The following is a 23,901-nucleotide window of genomic DNA, read 5'->3' as shown; positions in this document are numbered from 1 at the left end:
AACATGTGTATTTGGCACTTGCAGTGAGGAGAGCTTGTCACCAGCAGTGAATTTGGCCCTTGTAGTAAGTTGAGGTTGGCACCAACATTTGTTTTGAAAATCAGGGTGGATTGAGCCTCTAACCAGCAGAGTTTGGGCAAATTCATGGTGGAGGGAGCCTCTAAAAACCCCAGTTTGGACCAATTCATGGTGGAGGGAGCCTCTAACCAGCCCAGTTTGGGCAAATTCATGGTGGAGGGAGCCTCTAAAAAACCCAGTTTGGACCAATTCATGGTGGAGGGAGCCTCTAACCAGCCCAGTTTGGGCAAATTCATGGTGGAGGGAGCCTCTAACCAGCCCAGTTTGGACCAATTAATGGTGGAGGGAGCCTCTAACCAGCCCAGTTTGGACCAATTAATGGTGGAGGGAGCCTCTAACCACCCCAGTTTGGACCAATTCATGGTGGAGGGAGCCTCTAAACAGCCCAGTTTGGGCAAATTCATGGTGGAGGGAGCCTCTAAAAACCCCAGTTTGGACCAATTCATGGTGGAGGGAGCCTCTAACCAGCCCAGTTTGGGCAAATTCATGGTGGAGGGAGCCTCTAACCAGCCCAGTTTGGACCAATTAATGGTGGAGGGAGCCTCTAACCAGCCCAGTTTGGACCAATTCATGGTGGAGGGAGCCTCTAACCAGCCCAGTTTGGGCAAATTCATGGTGGAGGGAGCCTCTAAACAGCCCAGTTTGGGCAAATTCATGGTGGAGGGAGCCTCTAACCAGCCCAGTTTGGACCAATTAATGGTGGAGGGAGCCTCTAAACAGCCAAGTTTTGAGAAATTCATGGTGGAGGGAGCCTCTAACCAGCCCAGTTTGGGCAAATTCATGGTGGAGGGAGCCTCTAAACAGCCCAGTTTGGGCAAATTCATGGTGGAGGGAGCCTCTAACCAGCCCAGTTTGGACCAATTAATGGTGGAGGGAGCCTCTAAACAGCCAAGTTTTGGGAAATTCATGGTGGAGGGAGCCTCTAACCAGCCCAGTTTGGACCAATTCATGGTGGAGGGAGCCTCTAACCAGCCCAGTTTGGACCAATTCATGGTGGAGGGAGCCTCTAAACAGCCCAGTTTGGGCAAATTCATGGTGGAGGGAGCCTCTAAAAAACCCAGTTTGGACCAATTCATGGTGGAGGGAGCCTCTAATTAGCCCAGTTTGGACCAATTAATTGTGGAGGGAGCCTCTAACCAGCCCAGTTTGGACCAATTAATGGTGGAGGGAGCCTCTAACCTGCCCAGTTTGGACCAATTAATGGTGGAGGGAGCCTCTAACCACCCCAGTTTGGACCAATTCATGGTGGAGGAGCCTCTAACCAGCCCAGTTTGGACCAATTCATGGTGGAGGGAGCCTCTAACCAGCCCAGTTTGGACCAATTCATGGTGGAGGGAGCCTCTAAAAAACCCAGTTTGGACCAATTCATGGTGGAGGGAGCCTCTAAACAGCCCAGTTTGGGCAAATTCATGGTGGAAGGAGCCTCTAACCAGCAGAGTTGTGGGAAAGCAGGGTGGAGGGAGCCTCTAACCAGCAGAGTTGGTGGAAATCAGGGTGGAGGGAGCCTCTAACCAGCAGAGTTGGGGGAAATCATGTTGGAGGGAGCCTAGTATTAGCAGAATTGTGCAACGCTTATGGTGGATGAGTATGAGGATGCGGAGGAATTGGAGAGGTTGAGTACAGACATGGAGTTTCATGTTGGGGTGCTTTACACAGGTGGGCACAAAAATGAAGGCTCTATCCAGTGGTGGTTCATTTTTATCAAAGTGAGCCGGTCGGCACTCTCAGCTGACAGACGGGTGCGCTTGTCAGTGATGATGCCACCGGCTGCACTGAACACCCTCTCAGATAGGACGCTGGCGGCAGGACAGGACAGCACCTCCAAGGCATATAGGGCAAGTTCAAGCCACAGGTCCAACTTCGACACCCAATACGTGTAGGGCGCAGAGGGGTCGGAGAGGACAGGGCTGTGGTCGGAAAGGTATTCCCGCAACATGCGCCTATACTTCTCACGCCTGGTGACACTAGGACCCTCCGTGGCGGCACTTTGGCGAGGGGGTGCCATCAAGGTGTCCCAGACCTTAGACAGTGTGCCCCTCGTTTGTGTGGACCGGTGAGAACTTGGTTGCCTACTGGAGGAACTGCCCTCCCTGCCGCCAACGTCACATGCTGGAAACATCTCCATCATATTCTGCACCAATTGCCTGTGGCAAGCATTGATGCGATTGGCCCTCCCCTCTACCGGAATAAAAGACGAGATGTTGTTTTTATACCGGGGGTCAAGGATAGCAAAGATCCAGTACTGGTTGTCCTCCATGATTTTGACAATACGCTTGTCGGTTGTAAAGCACCCCAACATGAACTCAGCCATGTCTGCCACAGTGTTAGTTGGCATGACTCCTCTGGCCCCACCGGAAAGTTCAATCTCCATTTCCTCCTCATCCTCCATGTCTACCCATCCGCGCTGCAACAATGGGACGATTCGAAGTTGCCCGGAAGCCTCCTGTATCACCATCACATCATCGGACAACTCTTCTTCCTCCTCCTCCTCCTCCTCCTCCTCCTCCATTAAACGCAGTGAAGCGGACAGATGTGTGGACCTACTCTCCAGCTGTGACGGATCGGATGCTATCCCTAACTCCTCTGTGTGATCTGAGTTATCCCTGATGTCAATCAGGGATTCTCTCAGAACACACAAGAGCGGGATTGTAAGGCTCACCATCGCATCCTCAGAGCTCACCCTCCTTGTGGACTCCTCAAAGACCCGTAGGATGTCACAAAGGTCTCTCATCCATGGCCACTCATGGATGTGAAACTGAGGCAGCTGACTTTGTGGCACCCTAGGGTTTTGTAGCTGGTATTCCATCAAAGGTCTCTGCTGCTCAACCACTCTATTCAACATCTGAAACGTTGAGTTCCAGCGTGTGGGGACGTCGCACAAAAGCCGGTGTTGTGGCACATGCAGGCGTTGCTGGAGAGATTTTAAGCTAGCAGCAGCTACTGTCGACTTGAGAAAGTGGGCGCACATGCGCCGCACTTTCACCAGTAGCTCTGGAACATTGGGGTAGCTCTTTAGGAAACGTTGCACCACTAGGTTGAAGACGTGGGCCAGGCATGGAACATGTTGGAGTCCGGCAAGCTCCAGAGCTGCTACCAGGTTCCGGCCGTTATCACAAACGACCATGCCTGGGCCCAGGTGCAGCGGCTCAAACCATATTGCCGTCTCATCGAGGAGGGCATCCCTCACCTCGGAGGCAGTGTGCTGTCTGTCCCCCAAGCTGATCAGCTTCAGCACAGCCTGCTGACGTCTACCAACGCCAGTGCTGCAACGTTTCCAACTCGTAGCTGGGGTCAATCTAACAGCGGAGGAGGAGGCGGTGGCGGAGGAGGAGGCGGTGGCGGAGGAGGAGGCGGTAGAGGAGGAGGAGGAGGGGGGTGTTCTTCTCGTGTCCCTGCCAGGAATGTTAGGCGGGGAGACGAGGTACACCGGGCCAGTTTGGGAAGCAGTCCCAGCCTCAACTACATTCACCCAGTGTGCCGTCAGTGAAATGTAGCGGCCCTGTCCGCATGCACTTGTCCACGCGTCGGTGGTCAAGTGGACCTTTGTGCAAAGCGCGGAACTAAGGGCCCGCCTGATGTTGAGTGACACGTGCTGGTGCAAGGCGGGGACGGCACACCGGGAGAAGTAGTGACGGCTAGGGACGGCATAGCGAGGTGCCGCAGTTGCCATCAGGTCCAGGAAGGCGGGAGTTTCAACAAGCCGGAACGCCAACATCTCCTGGGCCAGCAGTTTAGCGATGTTGGCGTTCAAGGCTTGCGCGTGTGGGTGGTTAGCAGTGTATTTCTGCCGCCGCTCCAATGTCTGAGAGATGGTGGGTTGTTGTAAAGAAACGCCTGATGGTGCCTTTGATGGTGCAGGAGAAGGAGATAAGACAGGACCAGGGGAGGATGAGGTAGAAGTCAACAAAGTGGCGGAGGCAGATGAAGTGGTGTCCTGGCTCGTCCTCTGGAGTGCATCGCCAGCACAGTCAGCAGTGGCAGTGGCAGAGGCAGAGGCAGAGGCAGTGGCAGTGGCGTGAACAGCAGGCGGCCTTTGTCCTGCCGTTGCTGCCTGCCACTGATTCCAGTGCTTGGATTCCAAATGACGGCGCATTGAAGTGGTGGACAGGTTGCTCTTCTCAGAGCCCCTAATCAATTTCGAGAGGCAAATTGTGCAGACAACACTATATCTGTCCTCGGCGCATTCCTTGAAAAAACTCCACACCTTCGAGAAACGTGCCCTCGAGGTGGGAGTTTTTCGGGGCTGGGTACGAACTGGAACATCTTGGGAGATTCCGGGTGTGGCCTGGCTTCGCCTAAGCTGCTGACCTCTGCCTCTGCCTCTAGCTACCCTTTTTGGTGCTGCACCTGCCTCAACATCCACACTACTTTCCCCGCTTGACATCCCCCCTGTCCAGGTCGGGTCAGTGTCCTCATCATCCACCACTTCCTCTTCCAACTCCTGTCTCATCTCCTCCTCCCGCACAATGCGCCGGTCAACTGGATGCCCTGACGGCAACTGCGTCACATCATCGTCGATGAGGGTGGGTTGCTGGTCATCCACCACCAAATCGAACGGAGATGGAGGAGACTCTAGTGTTTGAGCATCTGGACACAGATGCTCCTCTGTTAGGTTCGTGGAATCGTGACGTGGAGAGGCAGGTTGAGGGACAATGAAAGGAGCGGAGAACAGCTCTGGGGAGCAGGGACAGTTTGGGTTATTGTTCTGTAAAGCTTCGGAATTTTGGGAGGAAGGAAGACAAGACTGTTGGGTAATAGGAGGAGAGGAGGCAGAGTCTGACTGGCTGCTGGACAATGTGCTGTAAGCGTTCTCTGACAGCCATTGCAAGACCTGTTCCTGGTTCTCGGGCCTACTAAGGTTTGTACCCTGCAGTTTAGTTAATGTGGCAAGCAACCCTGGCACTGTGGAGTGGCGCAATGCTTGCTGCCCCACAGGAGTAGGCACGGGACGCCCTGTGGCTTCACTGCTACCTTGCTCCCCAGAACCATTCCCCCGACCTCGCCCACGGCCTCGTCCACGTCCCTTTCCGGGAGCCTTGCGCATTTTGAATTCCTAGTTAGAAATTGGCACTGTATACCAGTAGTAAAAATTGTGGGTGCACGTAACCCCAATATATTCTTTGAATTCCCAGTCAGAAACTGGCACTATATGGCAGTAGCAAGAAATGAGGGTATTTGTATTCCCAATATACTCTTTGAATTCCCAGTCAGACAATGGCACTGTATACCAGTAGTAAAAATTGTGGGTGCACGTAACCCCAATATATTCTTTGAATTACCAGTCAGACACTGGCACTATATGGCAGTAGCAAGAAATGAGGGTATTTGTATTCCCAATATATTCTTTGAATTCCCAGTCAGACAATGGCACTGTATACCAGTAGTAAAAATTGTGGGTGCACGTAACCCCAATATATTCTTTGAATTCCCAGTCAGAAACTGGCACTATATGGCAGTAGCAAGAAATGAGGGTATTTGTATTCCCAATATACTCTTTGAATTCCCAGTCAGACAATGGCACTGTATACCAGTAGTAAAAATTGTGGGTGCACGTAACCCCAATATATTCTTTGAATTACCAGTCAGAAACTGGCACTATATGGCAGTAGCAAGAAATGAGGGTATTTGTATTCCCAATATACTCTTTGAATTCCCAGTCAGACAATGGCACTGTATACCAGTAGTAAAAATTGTGGGTGCACGTAACCCCAATATATTCTTTGAATTACCAGTCAGAAACTGGCACTATATGGCAGTAGCAAGAAATGAGGGTATTTATAACCCCAATATATTCTTTGAATTCCCAGTCAGACAATGGCACTGTATACCAGTAGTAAAAATTGTGGGTGCACGTAACCCCAATATATTCTTTGAATTCCCAGTCAGAAACTGGCACTATATGGCAGTAGCAAGAAATGAGGGTATTTGTATTCCCAATATACTCTTTGAATTCCCAGTCAGACAATGGCACTGTATACCAGTAGTAAAAATTGTGGGTGCACGTAACCCCAATATATTCTTTGAATTACCAGTCAGAAACTGGCACTATATGGCAGTAGCAAGAAATGAGGGTATTTGTATTCCCAATATACTCTTTGAATTCCCAGTCAGACAATGGCACTGTATACCAGTAGTAAAAATTGTGGGTGCACGTAACCCCAATATATTCTTTGAATTACCAGTCAGACACTGGCACTATATGGCAGTAGCAAGAAATGAGGGTATTTGTATTCCCAATATATTCTTTGAATTCCCAGTCAGACAATGGCACTGTATACCAGTAGTAAAAATTGTGGGTGCACGTAACCCCAATATATTCTTTGAATTCCCAGTCAGAAACTGGCACTATATGGCAGTAGCAAGAAATGAGGGTATTTGTATTCCCAATATACTCTTTGAATTCCCAGTCAGACAATGGCACTGTATACCAGTAGTAAAAATTGTGGGTGCACGTAACCCCAATATATTCTTTGAATTACCAGTCAGAAACTGGCACTATATGGCAGTAGCAAGAAATGAGGGTATTTGTATTCCCAATATACTCTTTGAATTCCCAGTCAGACAATGGCACTGTATACCAGTAGTAAAAATTGTGGGTGCACGTAACCCCAATATATTCTTTGAATTACCAGTCAGAAACTGGCACTATATGGCAGTAGCAAGAAATGAGGGTATTTGTATTCCCAATATACTCTTTGAATTCCCAGTCAGACAATGGCACTGTATACCAGTAGTAAAAATTGTGGGTGCACGTAACCCCAATATATTCTTTGAATTACCAGTCAGAAACTGGCACTATATGGCAGTAGCAAGAAATGAGGGTATTTATAACCCCAATATATTCTTTGAATTCCCAGTCAGACAATGGCACTGTATACCAGTAGTAAAAATTGGGGGTGCACGTAACCCCAATATATTCTTTGAATTCCCAGTCAGAAACTGGCACTATATGGCAGTAGCAAGAAATGAGGGTATTTGTATTCCCAATATACTCTTTGAATTCCCAGTCAGACAATGGCACTGTATACCAGTAGTAAAAATTGTGGGTGCACGTAACCCCAATATATTCTTTGAATTACCAGTCAGAAACTGGCACTATATGGCAGTAGCAAGAAATGAGGGTATTTATAACCCCAATATATTCTTTGAATTCCCAGTCAGACAATGGCACTGTATACCAGTAGTAAAAATTGTGGGTGCACATAACCCCAATATATTCTTTGAATTCCCAGTCAGAAACTGGCACTATATGGCAGTAGCAAGAAATGAGGGTATTTATAACCCCAATATATTCTTTGAATTCCCAGTCAGACAATGGCACTGTATACCAGTAGTAAAAATTGTGGGTGCACGTAACCCCAATATATTCTTTGAATTCCCAGTCAGAAACTGGCACTATATGGCAGTAGCAAGAAATGAGGGTATTTGTATTCCCAATATACTCTTTGAATTCCCAGTCAGACAATGGCACTGTATACCAGTAGTAAAAATTGTGGGTGCACGTAACCCCAATATATTCTTTGAATTACCAGTCAGAAACTGGCACTATATGGCAGTAGCAAGAAATGAGGGTATTTGTATTCCCAATATACTCTTTGAATTCCCAGTCAGACAATGGCACTGTATACCAGTAGTAAAAATTGTGGGTGCACGTAACCCCAATATATTCTTTGAATTACCAGTCAGACACTGGCACTATATGGCAGTAGCAAGAAATGAGGGTATTTGTATTCCCAATATATTCTTTGAATTCCCAGTCAGACAATGGCACTGTATACCAGTAGTAAAAATTGTGGGTGCACGTAACCCCAATATATTCTTTGAATTACCAGTCAGAAACTGGCACTATATGGCAGTAGCAAGAAATGAGGGTATTTGTATTCCCAATATACTCTTTGAATTCCCAGTCAGACAATGGCACTGTATACCAGTAGTAAAAATTGTGGGTGCACGTAACCCCAATATATTCTTTGAATTACCAGTCAGAAACTGGCACTATATGGCAGTAGCAAGAAATGAGGGTATTTATAACCCCAATATATTCTTTGAATTCCCAGTCAGACAATGGCACTGTATACCAGTAGTAAAAATTGGGGGTGCACGTAACCCCAATATATTCTTTGAATTCCCAGTCAGAAACTGGCACTATATGGCAGTAGCAAGAAATGAGGGTATTTGTATTCCCAATATACTCTTTGAATTCCCAGTCAGACAATGGCACTGTATACCAGTAGTAAAAATTGTGGGTGCACGTAACCCCAATATATTCTTTGAATTACCAGTCAGAAACTGGCACTATATGGCAGTAGCAAGAAATGAGGGTATTTATAACCCCAATATATTCTTTGAATTCCCAGTCAGACAATGGCACTGTATACCAGTAGTAAAAATTGGGGGTGCACGTAACCCCAATATATTCTTTGAATTCCCAGTCAGAAACTGGCACTATATGGCAGTAGCAAGAAATGAGGGTATTTGTATTCCCAATATACTCTTTGAATTCCCAGTCAGACAATGGCACTGTATACCAGTAGTAAAAATTGTGGGTGCACGTAACCCCAATATATTCTTTGAATTACCAGTCAGACACTGGCACTATATGGCAGTAGCAAGAAATGAGGGTATTTGTATTCCCAATATATTCTTTGAATTCCCAGTCAGACAATGGCACTGTATACCAGTAGTAAAAATTGTGGGTGCACGTAACCCCAATATATTCTTTGAATTCCCAGTCAGAAACTGGCACTATATGGCAGTAGCAAGAAATGAGGGTATTTGTATTCCCAATATACTCTTTGAATTCCCAGTCAGACAATGGCACTGTATACCAGTAGTAAAAATTGTGGGTGCACGTAACCCCAATATATTCTTTGAATTACCAGTCAGAAACTGGCACTATATGGCAGTAGCAAGAAATGAGGGTATTTGTATTCCCAATATACTCTTTGAATTCCCAGTCAGACAATGGCACTGTATACCAGTAGTAAAAATTGTGGGTGCACGTAACCCCAATATATTCTTTGAATTACCAGTCAGAAACTGGCACTATATGGCAGTAGCAAGAAATGAGGGTATTTGTATTCCCAATATACTCTTTGAATTCCCAGTCAGACAATGGCACTGTATACCAGTAGTAAAAATTGTGGGTGCACGTAACCCCAATATATTCTTTGAATTACCAGTCAGAAACTGGCACTATATGGCAGTAGCAAGAAATGAGGGTATTTATAACCCCAATATATTCTTTGAATTCCCAGTCAGACAATGGCACTGTATACCAGTAGTAAAAATTGTGGGTGCACGTAACCCCAATATATTCTTTGAATTCCCAGTCAGAAACTGGCACTATATGGCAGTAGCAAGAAATGAGGGTATTTGTATTCCCAATATACTCTTTGAATTCCCAGTCAGACAATGGCACTGTATACCAGTAGTAAAAATTGTGGGTGCACGTAACCCCAATATATTCTTTGAATTACCAGTCAGAAACTGGCACTATATGGCAGTAGCAAGAAATGAGGGTATTTATAACCCCAATATATTCTTTGAATTCCCAGTCAGACAATGGCACTGTATACCAGTAGTAAAAATTGTGGGTGCACATAACCCCAATATATTCTTTGAATTCCCAGTCAGAAACTGGCACTATATGGCAGTAGCAAGAAATGAGGGTATTTATAACCCCAATATATTCTTTGAATTCCCAGTCAGACAATGGCACTGTATACCAGTAGTAAAAATTGTGGGTGCACGTAACCCCAATATATTCTTTGAATTCCCAGTCAGAAACTGGCACTATATGGCAGTAGCAAGAAATGAGGGTATTTGTATTCCCAATATACTCTTTGAATTCCCAGTCAGACAATGGCACTGTATACCAGTAGTAAAAATTGTGGGTGCACGTAACCCCAATATATTCTTTGAATTACCAGTCAGAAACTGGCACTATATGGCAGTAGCAAGAAATGAGGGTATTTGTATTCCCAATATACTCTTTGAATTCCCAGTCAGACAATGGCACTGTATACCAGTAGTAAAAATTGTGGGTGCACGTAACCCCAATATATTCTTTGAATTACCAGTCAGACACTGGCACTATATGGCAGTAGCAAGAAATGAGGGTATTTGTATTCCCAATATATTCTTTGAATTCCCAGTCAGACAATGGCACTGTATACCAGTAGTAAAAATTGTGGGTGCACGTAACCCCAATATATTCTTTGAATTACCAGTCAGAAACTGGCACTATATGGCAGTAGCAAGAAATGAGGGTATTTGTATTCCCAATATACTCTTTGAATTCCCAGTCAGACAATGGCACTGTATACCAGTAGTAAAAATTGTGGGTGCACGTAACCCCAATATATTCTTTGAATTACCAGTCAGAAACTGGCACTATATGGCAGTAGCAAGAAATGAGGGTATTTATAACCCCAATATATTCTTTGAATTCCCAGTCAGACAATGGCACTGTATACCAGTAGTAAAAATTGGGGGTGCACGTAACCCCAATATATTCTTTGAATTCCCAGTCAGAAACTGGCACTATATGGCAGTAGCAAGAAATGAGGGTATTTGTATTCCCAATATACTCTTTGAATTCCCAGTCAGACAATGGCACTGTATACCAGTAGTAAAAATTGTGGGTGCACGTAACCCCAATATATTCTTTGAATTACCAGTCAGAAACTGGCACTATATGGCAGTAGCAAGAAATGAGGGTATTTGTATTCCCAATATACTCTTTGAATTCCCAGTCAGACAATGGCACTGTATACCAGTAGTAAAAATTGTGGGTGCACGTAACCCCAATATATTCTTTGAATTACCAGTCAGAAACTGGCACTATATGGCAGTAGCAAGAAATGAGGGTATTTATAACCCCAATATATTCTTTGAATTCCCAGTCAGACAATGGCACTGTATACCAGTAGTAAAAATTGGGGGTGCACGTAACCCCAATATATTCTTTGAATTCCCAGTCAGAAACTGGCACTATATGGCAGTAGCAAGAAATGAGGGTATTTGTATTCCCAATATACTCTTTGAATTCCCAGTCAGACAATGGCACTGTATACCAGTAGTAAAAATTGTGGGTGCACGTAACCCCAATATATTCTTTGAATTACCAGTCAGAAACTGGCACTATATGGCAGTAGCAAGAAATGAGGGTATTTATAACCCCAATATATTCTTTGAATTCCCAGTCAGACAATGGCACTGTATACCAGTAGTAAAAATTGGGGGTGCACGTAACCCCAATATATTCTTTGAATTCCCAGTCAGAAACTGGCACTATATGGCAGTAGCAAGAAATGAGGGTATTTGTATTCCCAATATACTCTTTGAATTCCCAGTCAGACAATGGCACTGTATACCAGTAGTAAAAATTGTGGGTGCACGTAACCCCAATATATTCTTTGAATTCCCAGTCAGAAACTGGCACTATATGGCAGTAGCAAGAAATGAGGGTATTTATAACCCCAATATATTCTTTGAATTCCCAGTCAGACAATGGCACTGTATACCAGTAGTAAAAATTGTGGGTGCACGTAACCCCAATATATTCTTTGAATTCCCAGTCAGAAACTGGCACTATATGGCAGTAGCAAGAAATGAGGGTATTTGTATTCCCAATATACTCTTTGAATTCCCAGTCAGACAATGGCACTGTATACCAGTAGTAAAAATTGTGGGTGCACGTAACCCCAATATATTCTTTGAATTACCAGTCAGAAACTGGCACTATATGGCAGTAGCAAGAAATGAGGGTATTTGTATTCCCAATATACTCTTTGAATTCCCAGTCAGACAATGGCACTGTATACCAGTAGTAAAAATTGTGGGTGCACGTAACCCCAATATATTCTTTGAATTACCAGTCAGACACTGGCACTATATGGCAGTAGCAAGAAATGAGGGTATTTGTATTCCCAATATATTCTTTGAATTCCCAGTCAGACAATGGCACTGTATACCAGTAGTAAAAATTGTGGGTGCACGTAACCCCAATATATTCTTTGAATTACCAGTCAGAAACTGGCACTATATGGCAGTAGCAAGAAATGAGGGTATTTGTATTCCCAATATACTCTTTGAATTCCCAGTCAGACAATGGCACTGTATACCAGTAGTAAAAATTGTGGGTGCACGTAACCCCAATATATTCTTTGAATTACCAGTCAGACACTGGCACTATATGGCAGTAGCAAGAAATGAGGGTATTTGTATTCCCAATATATTCTTTGAATTCCCAGTCAGACAATGGCACTGTATACCAGTAGTAAAAATTGTGGGTGCACGTAACCCCAATATATTCTTTGAATTCCCAGTCAGAAACTGGCACTATATGGCAGTAGCAAGAAATGAGGGTATTTGTATTCCCAATATACTCTTTGAATTCCCAGTCAGACAATGGCACTGTATACCAGTAGTAAAAATTGTGGGTGCACGTAACCCCAATATATTCTTTGAATTACCAGTCAGAAACTGGCACTATATGGCAGTAGCAAGAAATGAGGGTATTTATAACCCCAATATATTCTTTGAATTCCCAGTCAGACAATGGCACTGTATACCAGTAGTAAAAATTGTGGGTGCACGTAACCCCAATATATTCTTTGAATTACCAGTCAGACACTGGCACTATATGGCAGTAGCAAGAAATGAGGGTATTTGTATTCCCAATATATTCTTTGAATTCCCAGTCAGACAATGGCACTGTATACCAGTAGTAAAAATTGTGGGTGCACGTAACCCCAATATATTCTTTGAATTCCCAGTCAGACACTGGCACTATATGGCAGTAGCAAGAAATGAGGGTATTTGTATTCCCAATATATTCTTTGAATTCCCAGTCAGACAATGGCACTGTATACCAGTAGTAAAAATTGTGGGTGCACGTAACCCCAATATATTCTTTGAATTACCAGTCAGAAACTGGCACTATATGGCAGTAGCAAGAAATGAGGGTATTTGTATTCCCAATATATTCTTTGAATTCCCAGTCAGACAATGGCACTGTATACCAGTAGTAAAAATTGTGGGTGTATATAGCCCCAATTCTATTGCTAGGGGACTTGCAGGGTATTTCTGGGGTGAAGGTGGGGGGGCACACCGTTGGAACGGGTATCGGGGTATATATCGGGTATACGGGAATACACTGACAGTGTATTCCATTCAGGATCCTGGGAAAGCTGGGTTGCGGCGATTGAGCCCGTCAGTGCCACGTTACACTGACAAGCTTCTCCCTGGAATTTAGCTCTTACAAGAGCTGTTGGTTGTCTTCTCCTTCCTATCCTAGCCTGTCCCTGCCTACCCAGAATCTAAGCCCTAGCTAGCTGGACGGAAACCTCCGTCCCCGGTGAATTGCAAGCTCAGAATGACGCGAAGCTGGGCGGCGCTGTTCTTTTAAATTAGAGGTCACATGTTTTCGGCAGCCAATGGGTTTTGCCTACTTTTTTCAACGTCACCGGTGTCGTAGTTCCTGTCCCACCTACCCTGCGCTGTTATTGGAGCAAAAAAGGCGCCAGGGAAGGTGGGAGGGGAATCGAGTAATGGCGCACTTTACCACGCGGTGTTCGATTCGATTCAAACATGCCGAACAGCCTAATATCCGATCGAACATGAGTTCGATAGAACACTGTTCGCTCATCTCTACCCTTTAACACAGTGCACAAACTATGCAGGTCCAACGATCAATTAAGCCTTGCTACATATAGTATGTCCATTATGTTCCGCTAGGAGAGTCCAAAAAATGTGTGCAAGAAAACCACAAAATATGCAGCACTATTTTATCTGGTAAGATGTTGGACACTATACCAGCGTCCATTGTTTGCTAATGGGACACATGGAGGCAGTTTACATCTGTTTTGTTGTCATAGTATATATACAACAATGGTTGCACCCCCAGCCCCTATTCCAGGATCCTATCACAAGATCAGACTATCACACTATCAGATATCTTCACAACACAGAAAAACTGTGCAAACCAACATATTTCTAGGATAAAACATCTGTGTATTAAAGGGGTTGTTCAGGCAAAAATGGACAACCCATTTAAGTTTTAAATCAGCCGGGGACAGTCAAAAACATAAAACAAATTCATACTCACCTTTCCATAGTGCTCCATTGCCTCTTTGCGCGGTCCGGTCTTCTCAGTCCTGTGCTGATGTGTGGCGGAAGTCCCAGCCACACGTGACCCCTGAGGCTGCATATTGAAGGACCTGCAATGTTACTACCTGGTGATTATAAGGGTTGATACAGGGAACTATGGAACCCTTAGCAAAACTTGAAATGGTGTCCTAAACCATCAGGAACTGCAGATCAACTTTGGCCTGTAGATCCTGTACCCTTTTCTAAAATTGAAGCAGAATCAAAATCTTTGGTGATCTATTTCCCCATGCCATAAACATGGCCGTTTTAACACATTGGTGGGTCCAGTGCAAAGCTTTAATAAGTGAGTCATCCCATCACTATCACTTGGCTAGAAAAGCAAGCTGCCATGTACTCCTGGAAGATGCAGTTGTTGGGAAGTCACATGGAAGCAGAAGCAGTCATGGCAGGCGGGTTGTGACGCAGCTCCCCGTGTCACTCTCGATGCCAAAATCCGCTATTACGCACCCCGTGTGAACTAAGCCTTAAAGGGATTGTACATTTTCAGACCAATACTGAAAGACAAATGTTATTGTTTGTATAATGCAAAGTTGTACAATTTTCCACAATACTTTCTGTATCAATTCCTAATGGTTTCCAGATCTCTGCTTGTCATTCATTCTGCTTAACTCTAGTGGATAAAAATCAGTCCATGGTCATGTGATGTACAGTCCATAGTCATGTGATGTACAGTCCATAGTCATGTGATGTACAGTCCATAGTCATGTGATGTACAGTCCATAGTCATGTGATGTACAGTCCATGGTCATGTGATATACAGTCCATGGTCATGTGATATACAGTCCATGGTTATGTGATGTACAGTCCATAGTCATGTGATGTACAGTCCATAGTCATGTGATGTACAGTCCATGGTCATGTGATATACAGTCCATGGTCATGTGATATACAGTCCATGGTTATGTGATGTACACACAGGTGCACAGCTCGTATAGTCACAGCACAGTAATCAGACTACCTGGTAATAAGCTGTGCACCTGTGTGTCTATCACATGACCATGGACTGCCCATCACATGACCATGGACTGTACATCGCATGACTATGGACTGCCCATCACATGACCACGGACTGATTTTTATACAAATTTTGTATAATTGAAAACTGTATAACTTTTTATTCTACAAACAATAACATTTGTCTCTCTATATTGGTCTTCAAATAGCCAATCCCTTTAACATAATTGTATACATCACTACAAGGAGTTTTTTTTCAACTTGTTTAATAATGACCCCTATATTAGGAGCAAAAACATACTTTCGTGATCAAACCAATGGACAGGAGATTCAGACGGCATTTATCTTATGGATCTCCAACTCAGCCCATAAGTGCACTGGGGGCGGGTCTTATTTGTCAAGACACCTGTGATGTGGGGAAAAAGCTGAAAATGTAATTCCCTGCTAAAAGAGTAAAGTTGGGCAGTGATTTTAGAGATGGGCCAGAGCACATGCAGCAGTCTTTAGTAAAATCAGGCCCCGCCTTTGGTGCACTTGCAGGCTGATTCCTATATCTATAAGAAGATGATTATCTCTGCATTGCTTCCTTGGTTTCTGCTACTATTATAATCCCTTACATGGCCCTATTATTGGCCTGGGAGGTATTTTGGACGTGACACAGTGGAGATATTACATGTTAGATTTGGGTGCCGTCCCACAGTAATTTATTATATGGTATCGGTTGCAATAACACGATGTGTGAGGTCACCTTTGATCGGCTAATATCCTAACGCTTTTAATGTCCTTCAAAATCTGCGTTGAATATATTTTCTATTAACGCTGAATATTTTACAAGCCCATGTGTCTACCAGCTACTATACAACCCAAAGGTGAGTTATTAATCTTCTAATACAATTACTATGACCATAGCCTAAGAGGATGAGGGTGGGGAACATGAGAACCATTACAATCTGGCCTCCCCTTAAAGGACCTTTCAACTGGAAAACAAGTCTAAAGTTTATGTCAGGCTTAATGATTTGGAACATGAATTATGAAAGCGGAGTAAAGTGTTCACGTAGAAGACAGATCCCAGGCTGCAGCCGTGGGTAATCCAGCACCTTTGAAGAATTACCGATGATTTAAGTTTGCAAAAATGCACAACAAATTACAATGATTTTTTTCTTCTGTCAGTGTCTTGGTTGGCAAGACGTCCGCGCCTCGACCACAGCTGGAATCAATTTCTAATATTTAAAAGTAAAAAGAAAGCAAAATGTGAAACACACACATAGATCTGTCTGTTTCACATTTAGATTTTCCCAAACATTACAGTTTAGAAATAAACTTGGGAGATATTTCTTCTGTGTCCAACTGGCATCTCGCAATGGCACGTATTGTGCTGATGTATCTGCTCACATCTGTCAGAGGGCTAACCATGTAACAAGATAAATTGCTCGATGCAGCCTCTTGAATACTTTCACATAAGACAATTGATATTTCTCAGCGATACTGAGCTGTGATCTGCAATGCAATATTATCAGCCTGATCTAGTATTATTTAATAAGAGTTAAAGGGCTAAAAGCATGGATGGTCAATCTAAAGTGTAGATGGGTAGGGGATCTAATATCAATCGGCTGATCTCAGAAGATGATGCACAGAGAATGGAACAGGAAGCAGACAGCGCCGTTCTCAGTGTAGTGGTCAGATCAGGTACTACAGATCAGCACCTATTCACCTGAATGGGATCTATGCTACAGTGACTCGGTTCAGCCACAGAGAACAGAGTTGTCTGCTTCCTGCTCCATTCTCTGTGCATCAGCTACTGACAACAGCGTATCAATGTGGGTGCCAGTTGTTGGTCCCTGCACCGATCTGATACCCTTAGATTAGGGTATCGATATTTTGGTCCTGGAAAACCCTTTTAGACTGGAGACCCAGGTGGCATAAACATAAAGTCACAGTAAAGTGGATGGGATTTTAACGAATAGCAGAAAAATACGCAAAGAGGAAATCGCAGCATGTCAATTATACCTACGGAAATGCTGGCGGTTTCTCTGTAGGTACAATGCAAACAGAAAGTCCACAGAGGAAACCGCTGCAGACTTTCTGTGAAGGACGCTGCAGGAAAAACCGTGATGTGTTGCTGTTGCGTTTTTTGTGCAGCTTGGTACATAGGCCCTAGCCTTAAAGCGATTGTGCCATTATCACGATTATGTTTCAGCCTATACAGATTATTTTAATAAGGGTGTTCCCTTGAGTCCATGCACATCCATGTTTGATGCCGCTACAACAAGACAAAGCATAGGCAGTAAACCCTCCATTATTTTCTCTACTTTGTATTTTACAATAGCAGAGCTCAATCTGGGTATGTGCTGGAATAAAATGAGATTTACCTACAAGCCACATGTCTCGTAGTCCATGGAGTGTTGATCAAATCTTCCTAAAATTGTCAACCTCCTTAACAATCAGATGTTATACAGTTTCCCCGAGGAATGCTAGACTATGCATATGGAAATTGCAGTCACTTGACCTCTGTTTGGAACCACAGTAAGGATATTCTTATAACAGAAGATATCTACATGCTCACTGCATCCCATATCAACACAACAAAGGAATGAAACCTCCTGGAGGGGCAGGGGGCGAGAATGTACCAAATGATCCTTTATGACCCTAGTAGTTGACTATGCATCTACAATCCCTAATTTGTAGATTTGAAGACATATTTTCCAAAATTTGCAGGGCTCTTACATCATGTTCTGCAGTATTTTTGTGAGTTTTTTACATTCTCTGCTCTGCCTGTTGCATACTTCTCCTTATTCTTAATTTGTGAGAAAGAATTTGCTATCATTCTGCCATTTAACAAATATAGCGAAGCTGTTGCCCGGTCATGGTCACTTGGTCTATCAACCTGCTAATCTCATATGACAATTGTCAATCTTCCCATTCCCTTTTGGTAAACTTTTTTTCTGTGTCAGGCTACAAATAAGCTTTTTACTTTATTACAAGATAGATAGAAATAGAAAGACTGAGAATGGATAGACGGCAGAGATAGCTAGCTAGCTAGCATTTGCATAGAATTATACATATTTTTGTGAGTCTTTTACATTCTATGCTCTGTCTTTTGCATACTTCTCCTTATTTCTAATTTTCTATCAGGAATTGGCTATCATTTGCTATCAATGCGGCAATTGGCATGAGCCTCATGGGGTTTTTGCCTTCTCCTGGATCAACACTGTAGGGTATTGTATGGTTATAGGTTGGACATGATGGACTAATGTTTTCATCCAACTTCATCTACTATGTATCTATGTAATAATTTTCTGCCATTTAACTAATATAGAGAAGGTGTTGCCTGGTCATGGTCACTTGGTCTGTAAGCCTGCTAATCTTACATGACAATTGTCAATCTTCCCATTCTCTTTTGGTGAACTTTTGTTCCTTGTCAGGCTACAAATAAGTTTCTCACTTTATTACAAGATAGATAACAATACAAACACAGAGAATGGATAGATGGTGGTAGAGATAGCTTGTAGAGATAAGTGTTCGAGTGTACTTGTTCGAATACCTCTGCCGCATAGCATAAACACTTCCGGGGCATCAAATTTTTACTGCCTCTCCCACTTTCCCTGGCGCCGGGAGCTATGCGGTATTCGATCATCTTTAATAGCTAGATATCCAGATAGATAAATAGATAGATAGGATTTGCATAGAATTATACATATTTTTATGAGACTTTTACATTCCATGCTCTTCCTTTTGCATACTTCTCCTTATTCCTAAGTTGTTAGCAGGAATTTTCTATCATTCTGTCATTTAACAAATAAAGTGAAGCTGCTGCCCGGTCATGGTCACTTGGTCTACAAGTCTGCTAAGCTCACATGACAATGGTAATCTATCAATTCCCTTTTGGTACATTTTTGTTCCTTTGTCCTTGTTTCTCACTTTATGACAAGATAGATAGCAATAGAAAGACAGCCAATTGGTAGATGATGGTAAAGATAGATAGATAGATAGATAGATAGATAGAAGATAGATAGATAGATAGATAGATAGGTAGATAGATAGATAGATAGATAGATAGATGATAGATAGATAGATAGATAGATAGATAGATAGGAGATAGACAGATAATAGATAGGAGATAGATAGATAGATAGATAGATAGATAGATAGATAGATAGATAGATAAATAGATAGATAGGAGATAGATAGATAGATAGATAGATAGATAGGAGATAGATAGATAGATAGATAGATAGATAGATAGATAGGAGATAGATAGATAGATAGATAGATAGGAGATAGACAAATAGATAGACAGATAGATATGAGATACATAGATAGATAGATAGATAGATAGATAGATAGATAGATAGACAGATAGATAGCCTTTGCATTGAATTATACATGTAAAATAGTTTTCTTTGCATTATACAATACAAAATTTTTCTTTCCAAAATCTCATTGTTCATTGTTCTATATTGAGGGATTGATAGCCATGAATATGAGGTAAAGTTTTTCCATTAATTTTAATACTGCAAACAATTTCAGTAAATAAGACTAAAATTCTTACAATAGATTATTACCATGATCAAAATGTTATGTGAAAGCCAGAAAATCTGATGCCTTGATAGGCAGATGATCTTTTCCACATGGAAAGTTCGGCAGAGCCAGAAATGGAGGCAGGAGTCAAACTCTGGCAGCTGGTTTGGATGAAGTATGTATGCATGTATGTGAATTCTTCAATCTACTCAGTGGCTAGGGAAACACTTGCTGACAAACATATCTTGTGGTCTAGTGTCTGGTGTCTCTGCCAGGCCAAGTAAATATACCCCAACAAAGCCCCCACATAACACTGTCTTGATTCACCCAATAAATGGGCACGGGCCTTGGATTTAGCAGCCAAAGCTTTCGATTAAGCGATACGATTTGACCTGATCTGGATGTGATCATTACTGAAAAATCCTAAAATATGGCATTAGGAACATGGGCGGTTATCTGTTTGTTTGTGAATGTTATTTCTTGACACAATCAATCTGATACTTAAGTTCTGTTCACACTTTTGTCAGAATTGTCATGAAGAATAGTGCAGCATGCGGTGCTGCACTATTCATTCTTCCTGCCAAAATGACAGACACCATAGTGGAACCAGAGAGACCTCATTATGAATCTATGAGCGCCGTCAGACCCCGCTGGCGTCCATTGCATAATACATCCTGTACTCTGTTATTGTTATTCTGCTCCTATGATGGAACAAAGTAACAAAAACAAATTGACAGACGTGTGCACAGAGCTTTAGTCATACAGTCATGTGAAAATATAAGGACACCATGTAATACATTTTATTTTTTAATAGAGATGAGCGAGTAGTATTCGATCGAATACTACGGTATTCGATATACTAGTACTCGATCGAGTACCACTCGCTATTTGAATGGAAAAGTTCGATGCAGAACCAGCATTGATTGGCCGAATGCTATACAGTCGGCCAATCAACGCTGGTTCTTCTCCTACCTTTAGAAGTCTTCCCCGTGCAGTGTCCCCGCGGCGTCTTCCGGCTCTGAATTCACTCTGCCAGGCATCGGGCTTGGGCAGAGCCGACTGCGCATGTCCGCATGCGCAGTCGGCTCTGCCCAGCCCCATTGCCTGGCAGAGTGAATTCAGAGCTGGAAGACGCCGCGGGGACGCTGCATAGGGAAGACTTCTTGGAGGATCCAGCCCGACCCTCACTCGTGGACTTGGTAAGTATAATTTGATTGAATGTTGCCTACCCCTGAACGAGCATTTTCCTCCCATAGACTATGATAGGGTTCGATATTCGATTCGAGTAGTCGAATATTGAGGGGCTACTCGAAACGAATATCGAACCTCAAACATTTTACTGTTCGCTCATCTCTATTTTTTAACATAAATGGAAATATTAATACCTTCTTATTCTCGTTTGAACATAGAAGTAAAAAACAATTAATTCACAAATTCACAGGTATTTTGTTTCTTTTCATTTACTACTATCTTAAAATATTACCATTTTTAATAACTATGGCAAATATCATACAGGAACAATAGTAGTGTGGTTTTCTATTTGCTTTTGGAATGTGATGTCCAAAGACCTCTCCCAAACCTACAGAAACCAACATGTTCCCATACACATAAGAGTAAAGTTATCCAAATCCACACCGGAACAATTTGTTGGAATGTGTGGTATTGCCATGCCAGGATCCAAAAACCTCTGGACCTTTGGAAAAAAAGTTATATAGAGCAAAAAGTTCCCATAGACATAAGAATAAAGTTGAACCCACAGCTGTTGGCAATACCGGTAGTCTATTGTTTCTGTATGACGGTCCCTGACTCTCCCTTCACTGATAATGTTGGGTCAAAGAAGATTGACTTTGGTTCATGAAGTATTGAATTTCAATATCGCAGTCTTTTGTTTTCAGGTGACATATGCCACGACTACAGAATAGCAAACCACTTTATCACGAATGGGGTTAGACCCAAATATCCCAAATTGTTTGGTTTGATTGGGGATTCATCTTTGACATACTAAAGTGGCCACCACAACATACATTGCGGTAAATTATTGAACTTTGGCGTCAGGCTGATCAGAAGGGCCAGCTCTGTCCTGGGGAGCCCCCTGGACCCAGTACAGGTGGTGGGTGACAGAAGGATACTGTCCATGGTGACCTCCATGCGGGAGAACAAATCCCACCCCATGTATGAGACCTTGATGGGACTTGGCAGCACTGTAAGTGACCGTCTGCTTCACCCCAAGTGTGAGAAGGAGCGCTATCGGAGATCCTTCCTTCCAACCGCGACCAGGCTGTATAATCTACATCAGACCAAGCGAAGATCACTCCGCACAGAGAACTAATGATTATGAAGTCTTCCTTCTTTCTCTTCCGTTCCTTAGTTGCTATGGACTCCTAGTATATCTTCTCTTCTCAGCATATGTGTGCCTACGTCTGTAATATATTACTGTGTATTATCCTGTATCTGTATTACTATGCTGCTGTAACATGCTGAAATTTCCCCACTGTGGGACTATTAAAGGATTATCTTATTTTATGTGCCCAAGGTCACTGCTGTGACCCCCTGGGTGCATGACATCAGCGAAGAGACCATGAGAGAGCGACGTGTACTGTGAGGAAGCCCAAAAGAGGTGAGTGTAAATGTTTTTGGGTTTTTTTACACTTTTCCTGGGCCTGAACCTATTATATTCTGGATTCTGAAGAATACAATAGTATAATAATATATAGTATAATAATTTCACTTCCGGTTTCAACCTGAAACAAGCCAAGGACCCAAGCCAAGCTCAAACCTGAAAAGAAACAAATTTTGGGATGTTCGCCAATCTCTAGCCACCACCAATGCTATCAGCAGAGGCTTATTCACCTCTCCCCAACAGGAACACACACATGCTTGGCCAATGGCTAGTAACTACTGGAGTCTAAAATTAGAAAATGGCCAGATCCCCATGGACGGTGAGAATGAAGGAATCATTTGCTGTTCAGAAAGTACATCAAGTCAAATGTTTGGCCATGTATCCAAAAACAGAAGAACCTGAAGCATGATGGTGGAAGTGTTATGGTTGGGGGCTGCTTTTCCACATCAGTGCCTAGACAGTTCTCCATTCAATTCCAGCAGTTATTTTAGGTTAATGTAAGAAAATCTACTGTATCACAAGCCAGAGGGGGAAACACGACAATGACCCAAATACTTGTGAATATATGCCGGAATGTGTGGAAAAAAAAAAAGTTTTGGAGAGTTTATGAAAGGCCAAGCCAAATCCAAGATCTAAATCCTATCTAGATGCTATGGGGAATATTTGCCTTTGATCGTGCATGCAAGAAAAAACATTGCAAAAAATTCTCATGGCCTTGTCTGCCAGAGCATCCATTTTTGGACCTGCCAATCTTTATGATATGGGTGATGTTGGTTGGTTAATACAGGCAAAAATGGGTGATTAACAGGCAATGACAGCAGTATACAATATCCGGGATATATCAGGTTGTCATTTGGTTTCTAAGTTTTTGTGTTTTTTTATGTAGATTGTGAGCCCCATATAGGGACCACAATGTACTTTTTTCCCTATCAGTATGTCTTTTGTAGAATGGGAGGAAATCCACACAAACACAGGGAGAACATACAAACTCCTAGCAGATGTTGTTCCTGGCGGGATTCGAACCCAGGACTCCAGCACTGCAAGGCTACAGGGCCAACCACTGTCCCACCATGCTGCCCCTCATTTGGTTTCTAAGTTCTATCATCTTATTGAGTATATGATTCCTTATAAAGCTCCGACTCATATTGGCATAAAGGTATAAAATTGTCTTAAGAATTGTGTTTAAGAATAAACTCACTCTAGACATCGCTGAAAGTGTAAATGAGAAATTCTTTATTCTTTCAATCATCCTCTGTACATCTTGTTAGTGTAAGATCTTTGGATGAAAGATCACTTTACATCGAGACTCTTTGAAGATTGGAATAAAAAGAGAAATCGCAGTATTATAAATGTAGATGATCCCTGAAATGGTGAGACCGTGAAAGTCTATTCCATCATAGGATGTGACATATGTAAATGATTCTGCAGGTCAATTGAAGTCATCAGATCTGGATACTGCCTGTCACTACGTGACCTTTACTGCCTGGAAAGTAGCGGTAATTGGTAACTGTACGGCATTGGGATTACGACTGATGGAAAGGGATTTTGGAGTATTT

The sequence above is a fragment of the Leptodactylus fuscus genome, chromosome 4, assembly GCF_031893055.1.
Source record: "Leptodactylus fuscus isolate aLepFus1 chromosome 4, aLepFus1.hap2, whole genome shotgun sequence".
Lineage (NCBI taxonomy): Eukaryota > Metazoa > Chordata > Amphibia > Anura > Leptodactylidae > Leptodactylus > Leptodactylus fuscus.
This window is presented reverse-complemented; position numbering follows the sequence as displayed.